This window comes from Panicum hallii, chromosome 6, assembly GCF_002211085.1.
Source record: "Panicum hallii strain FIL2 chromosome 6, PHallii_v3.1, whole genome shotgun sequence".
NCBI lineage: Eukaryota > Viridiplantae > Streptophyta > Magnoliopsida > Poales > Poaceae > Panicum > Panicum hallii.
The window spans coordinates 7,959,937-7,967,105 of NC_038047.1; the positions used below are offsets into that span (position 1 = coordinate 7,959,937).

The following is a 7,169-nucleotide window of genomic DNA, read 5'->3' on the forward strand; positions in this document are numbered from 1 at the left end:
GTTTAACATTCTTTACTCAAATATGTCATTATTAAGTTTTTTTATTTTTTCTCAGGTTTTAATCTATATATGATATTTGGCTCTCAAGTCTCAATGTATGGTGATCATGATGACTAATGATAAGGTATTTTCTATTTTTGTTGTACATGTTTCGACTTTCATGATATCATTTGCTATATGTTGCGGTGTCAAATTTCTACCGTAGCACTCAACCATAAGTTGAGCCATACCTTGATTTTGCCGCGTCCTCCGCCACTGATGGTTAGGGATCAGGTATATGTAGTGGTACACGGTAGTTGTCCAAGCGTTATGTCGTACGGTAGTCGTTATTTTATTGCTTGGTAGGTTACGATGTCACTTGTGTGTATTTCCTTTGCATTAAATTGTGTGCTGCCACCTACTATACATGTCAAATATGAGTACACTGTAAAATTTGAAACCCTATATATATACACACACACACCTCTATTGTCTATTTGGTACCCTTTGTGGTGAATACAATTCAACACGTCGGTGGCGCCGCCCAACTCCGACGAAGAAAAATTATAATTCACTCCGTCCGATATTTACTACCCTCACCAGCTCGTGCCGCATTCAACGCAATTAAAAGCAAACAGTGAAAGTGAAATCATGAAACAGTAAAAACCTCCTCATATTTACTTCCGCTACTCAAGCTTGCAGAACAATAAATACAATGTAATAAGTTCATGTCATATATTCAGCCACCCGAGGCGAGGCCATGAGGCCTAACCCAGCCCTCCAGCGCCTTCTTCCTCCTAGGTCCGAGGGTGACACGTCGCCGCTGGCCGTCGCATGGGTGCCACACTAGGCGCCTTAATCCCGCGCCGATAGGTGCAGAGCATCGATCCCCAACTGCCACATCTACACCGCCTCCATCGCCTCCCTCGCCGTCGCATGCAGCACCACTGCCAGGAGCTCGCCGAAGACCGAGCTCCACTACCGGTCGTCCGTTCATCGCATTTGTTACCCTCTGGGCAAATCAAATGCCACCACGAGCTTCCCTTCGACGAGCCATACCTCCTCCACCCCTCCTCGACGTCGTCCAGGCGCCGGACCATCGCCGCCCTCAGACAGCAGCACCCGCGGCCGCACGCCGACAAAATTCGATCCACCCCGAGCACCTCTGACGACGGTGAGCCCCTCCCCAAGATCCCCTCGCCATCCCTTCTCGATTCTCTCACTCACTGATGCCTCACGCTCACCAAATTGCCAGCGATTGGGCTGACCAGTGCTGCCACCTGCCATGGGAGCCGACCTCCCGAGTTGTTTTTGCATCGAAGCCCCTGAAGAAACGTGTAATAACTCTATTCTTTCTTGTCTTGCACCTTTTGCACAAAAACCCCTGAATAGCTTACGTTCTTTCAATCCAACTCGAGGTTGTAACTTTTGCAGATTCAACTCTACTCTGATTGATCCACTTTCTTATGGGATTTGGAAGGCAGAAGCGATGCCTTCATAAAGATGCAAAAGATTATTTTCTCCCAATGGCTACATCAATTTGGGTAATATCCAGAATAGTAGTAGTACAAGCAATAATGTAATAGTAATTTTCAGAGCATAAAAAATTATCACTGTGCTTCCATGTTGCAACGCAGATGCATGCTAGAGTAGTATTTTTCATAATTCAGAGTAGTATTCTGTTCATATTCAAGTAGTATTTTCACACTTCTGAGTAGTATTGTTTCATAAATTAGAGTAGTATTATTTTCCTTACTCAAGTAGTATTTTCCACAATTTGGAGAAGTATTTCATAATTATGAGTAGTATTTTTCGTAACACAAAGTAGTATTTTTTGCGCTTTATAGTTGTTCGTAACTTGTGAATCATACGACTATGAGGTCATGCTGCCACACAACAACACGACCACTTCAGCAGTCCATGTGAAATCATACTATGGTGAAAATAATTCTACAAGTCATTATGGTGTAAATAATTCTACAAGTCATTAGCCATGTTTTTTCTTGTTCTTGTAAGCTACGCGCTACTGAAGCTGGTATGATGATTAATTAAACTAATCAATTTGTTGTACTTCATAGAATGGATATTTGGGCTTCAAGATACCAAATTTGAAGTTTGGCATTGTAGCTGGAGTCGAGGAACAGAGAAAGACAACAATGATTTCCTTTAAAATCAATGACAAATCACTGTTACACTGAGTATAGTACTTGCATGGTCCATCTATAAATAAAAAAATATTTTTTAAGACCTTCAGTTTAATTGTTATGGTTGCGTGCATCAAATAATTACTACTTGTTATGCTTCAATTATCCCAAACTATCTTATTACAACTATGCTGTTCAACAGCGGGAGGCTGGGCTGTTCATCAATATATAAAAATTACTCCTAACTAAAAAACAAATTACCCTCATCTTATATGCAAGTTCACTCCTCCCATGCTAATACAAAATTACTCATCTAAAGCAAAATATTCTCCTGGATCAAGACAATTTGCGGTTGCCGGAGAAAACTGACAAGTACAATCATCTCGTTGACCGTAGAGTAGTATGTTTCATAACATAGAGTAATATTTTTGTGCTTTATAGTAGTTCATAACTTGCGAATCATGCAACCATGAGGGTATTACTTCTTTTATATTTGCAAATGATTTTTACAGTCGCTGCATCAATCCAATGCGTTTTTACGGCCACAAGCGCTCGCCGGAGCTCTGCATGCAACGTCAATCCAATCGTGTGGGACACGCCCAAAATATCTGGTGGCACCAGCAAGTCAAAAGGGCCTTAAAATGGATGCGCGATATAGGTTGGATTCGATTTTTACTACCACACATGAAAACAGAGTAATTTTGCTGGCAGAATGCTCGCTAGAGCTCAGGTGGAGCTCCACCGTACGTGCTAAATAATATTCGGCTCATATATATATATATATATATATATATATATATATACACACACACACACTTCAGGGACTTTCCGGCTTGAATCTTCAATGCTTAAGATCGCGGTGGAATTGCACACCCCATGATGGTAACACTACAACATAACATTTTTTTCGAGTGGAAGGAACCGGCAACTATTTAAAAAGGGGTCATTAGTTCCGGATCTAAATTTTAATTAGTGTCAGTTCTACAACTTTATTGTTTAGGCTTTCAGACCCTTTAGTCCTGGATTTCATTTTTCCGTAGGAAAACCGGGACTAAAATGGCTTCCCAGCTAGGACTAAAGGCTACTGCTTGTTCTAAAGCTACTGGATCCAATATCCACCTGTATATTTGTGATGGATCTATAGGTTATTCACTACTACAGAATCCCTCTTTGATTTTTGGCTTTAGTCCTGATTGAGGTTGCACTACTAGAACTCCCAGGTTTCCCTAGAGGGAGGAAAGAGAGGAGGGCGTTAGTCCCGGGTCCAATGGCTAGGCGGCGGGAGGACTCTTTAGTCCCGGTTGGAGGTTCCAATCGGGATTAAAAGTTCAAATTTGTTAGTGCCATTTAGTAGGATCACCTTTTAGTCCAGGTTCGAGGCTCCAACCGGGACTAAAAGATAGTCTTTTAGTCCCGGTTGGTGGTACCAATTAAGATTAAAAGGCCCTCCGCATATTAATTTAAAACAAAAGCGTCCTATGTAAGGTCACATGTGTTGTGTAGGTGGGGTGGGAAGCAAGCTATACACGAGGCAAGTGGTCTTGAGTTACAGAGTTATACAACTTATCCTGGAAAGGAAGGCTCCAAACTTCACAGGCGATCCACCGTGGGTTGCGTAGGCCTAGAACTCAGCATCACCTTCAAGAGACTTCACATCAATTTTCTCTTCTGAGCAGCAATTATAACAAGCGTGAGTACACTTATGGTTGCTATTCAGTAAGTGTTGGGAATTATATGATATGAAAAGCTAAAAATAAGGAAAGACTGACTGGCTTACTGCGATAAACAATTTTAGTTGATCAACTTTTATTAGCACCTGGTTACTTAAGGTATAAATATATACCAACCCACATTAAAATAAAGAGAAGAAATATAACAGAAGCATAACAAACCATAAATATGGTTCACGATTTAATTCATCTTCAAGTTCATTAATCATGTGAGGTTCAAGCCGCTCTTAAGCGTGAGTACGGCTGATATATCAATTTTCACTCTGTAGAGGTTGTACACCTTACCCACAATTCGTATCTCCCAATATGCCCGAGGTAGCTAGCCTTTAAACACTTCCAAGTTGAGTGGCAAGGGATTCACTACGAGACCTTTATAAAGATTCTCTAACCTGTGATAATCCGCTAAGGTTTTAGGCCGCAGTGGTCATAACCCTCCCTAACGAGGCAGTACCTTAGCCAAGGACCATAAACAAAATTTCTAAAGAGGACCGGGCCATACCCCATCAACGCACTCCCCTCTTGCCCTTTTGGTAAGACAAGCTAGAGTTTCCTTAATTAGCCAAGACCAGAGCCATATAGTATTGTGGTTGCACTATTTTTCTGGGTGGTTCTCCATGTGGAACATATGGTCTTGTGATTAACAACAATAAGTAACCGAGAACATGAAGTAAAATAGGTGTAACATTTGTTTCAAGTTATTCAACCATATCCCAAGGGTATAAGCAAGTAGCAAGGTTACCCAACATGAATTAAAACCTAGGTTAACAAGACATTATTGTAAAGACTAGGCATATCCTTAATTAGGGTCCATCAAAATTAAGACACATGCATGTATAAAGAAAATATGATATTTATTATGATTATTAGGATAAAAGAATGATCAAGGAACACTTGCCTTTCTTCCAAAGAATAGTTGCTTAGTGTCTTCAACTTTTGTTCTTGAAACTCTTAATCTTCAAAGCTCTTGGATTGCGCTCCTTCTAACGTCACATAAGCATCGGACCCAAGTACAACAACAAACAAACAAGAATAACTAAGAACAGATACACCAAACAAAAAGAAAAGCTTTTAAAAAAGCATACTATAGGATAGCGCTCGTTGCTACGGTCACGTGAGCGAAAGAAATACGGAAAAAATAGAGCTACGGTTGAAAAGAAACAGCTATCGGAAGATATACATATATATATATATATTATAAAAGAAAATAAAATAACTATAAGCTTTATTTATTTTATTTGGGAAACAAATGTGAATGACATTTAAAAGAAATATCCCGAATTATGATTAATTTATATTATATTTATATTTACAAAGGCGAAGTAGAACTTAGTCCAATTTTATTTATAATTATCTATGTACAAATTCCACTAGTTAAACAATTAATTTGAAAAGAACATGTGAGAGCATCTAAACATATAACTTTATGATTCGTGTTGAACTGAACATATTATATTAAAAACATATTTAAGTTGGTATTAATCATATTAAGATCAATTATGAAAACCGAGGTATAAATCTAATTAGATTTTAATTAGAAAAAAACTTGATGAGAGAACATTAATCAAATTAAATCTATATTTAATTTTTTGAAAAGGAAATGTAACAAAACAACACTATGAAGCTTTAGCTCAGGGTTTTAGAAGACTAACGCAAAAAGAATGGATCAAAACTGATCTAAAACAACGAGTCTATGAGCTAAACGGTGATTCAGGGACCTAGTCGCGATTAACTGTAGATGTGAAGGGCTAGCAGAAAACTTTGCAAGACACATGAACCAGTGCTCGGAAAAGGTCAAAGGATAGGGTTAGATATGAAAAAGTGATAGGTGGGGCTGGACTGAAAAGATCCAACTTTTTCAGGGAGGTTTCTGTAGATTTTGCAAGACACAAGAAAAACAGCCGAAATTACAAGATCTATTGGGGCCTAATATGCAAAAAGCTCAGAACAGCCCCATGGAGGACATATGGGTACTGTACCATGAATTCCCAGCGTTCTAGGGTACGTGAGAGCACGGGGAGTGGGGGGGGGGGGAGAAAGAGGCGAGGGAGGGGAACCCGTTTTACCTCTTACTCGCAACAGAGAGGCAACGTCGCTTCCAGAATCGAAGATGGAAGGGTTGGCGGCGCATTTGCTGGCGCGGTGCTTGAAAGAGGGGCAATGCAGGGGCGAGGTCATGTCGGCGCTTAGCACAAGGAGAGAAGGGGCAGGTGGAGGCGCTCCTCGGCAGGGGCGCGGCCATCAGGGGTGCGAGGTGCGAGGTGCGAGTGGGCGACGCTAATCAAGTAGGCGGGGCCAGCAGCGCTTGACTCGTTCTTGGTGGTGCTGCACAGAAAAAAAGAGAGGCGACGGAAGGAGAGTCGAGGTGGGGGGGCTCGCGATTTATAGGGCAAGGGCGTCAAGGTTGCGTGTTGTGCACGCCTAGGACAGCGGCACGCATGGCTTGGAGAGTTCAGGTTGTGCATGAGAGAATGGGGATGGGGCTGGCTAGCAGGTCCCACAAGTCAGTGAGGAAAAGAGAGGAAGGGAGAGGGAAAGGATGTAGGAAACGACCTCGCATCAAGAATAGAGTGGTGAAGGAGTTCGGTTATGGGCCGAAACTAGTTCGGATGGGGGCCGAACATGAAAACTAGCTGACTCGGTGCTGGTCGAACGCAAACGAGCTATTTGAGAGCACAAAACAGAAAAGAGAATGGGGGATCAAGCTGAGTTGTTGGCGGTTACGACAGCGGAGCATCATCGAAAAAGAACGCCGAAATTGAGCTATGGCTCCGTTTCGAGCATAGTTTGATTGAGGAGAAAAGTTAGAGGATGAGAACTGCGATGTGGCATCTTAGGATGACGGAGAGGACGATCGAAAAAGTAGGGACAAAGAAGAAATAGCTCGGCCCAACTAGACGAGAAACTGGTAACTACAGAACAAGAAAAAGAAAGGAAAACGGGCCTAGGGAGCTTCCTCACTTCATAGGAGCATCTTCCAGACAAGTCCAACTCGATTGAGGAAGGTGACCGGCGATGAGTGACGGTCGGCTAGTTCCGATAGGCAACTGAACTTCGGGAAGAAAGGAAAATGTGGAAATAAAAGGGTTTGATTCGGTACCTCAACGAGAAGCTTTGGAGTTACTTTTTATGGATAGAAACACGACAAACGATGAGAACGTGATAATGGCCAAGCTCAAGCTTGCACGTGGCACGATTCTAGGGTTTAGGATGGATTGGGCCAAAAACGGGTTGAATCCAGCCCGAGAAGAAAAAAAGATTTCATTTTTTCTAGTACATATATTCAAGCTTAAAAGAAATCTAGAAAAGTTTCTAGATA

The 7,169-nt window shown here is 41.6% G+C and overlaps 1 long non-coding RNA gene across 1 annotated transcript; it reads left to right on the top strand.

Annotated features, from left to right (window-relative positions):
* Positions 1 to 757: 757 nt before the first annotated feature.
* On the top strand, positions 758 to 2,101 carry LOC112898442. Its single transcript, XR_003229830.1, has 3 exons — positions 758 to 1,153; positions 1,235 to 1,316; positions 1,414 to 2,101. It is a non-coding gene; the product is annotated as an uncharacterized LOC112898442 (long non-coding RNA).
* Positions 2,102 to 7,169: the final 5,068 nt, after the last annotated feature.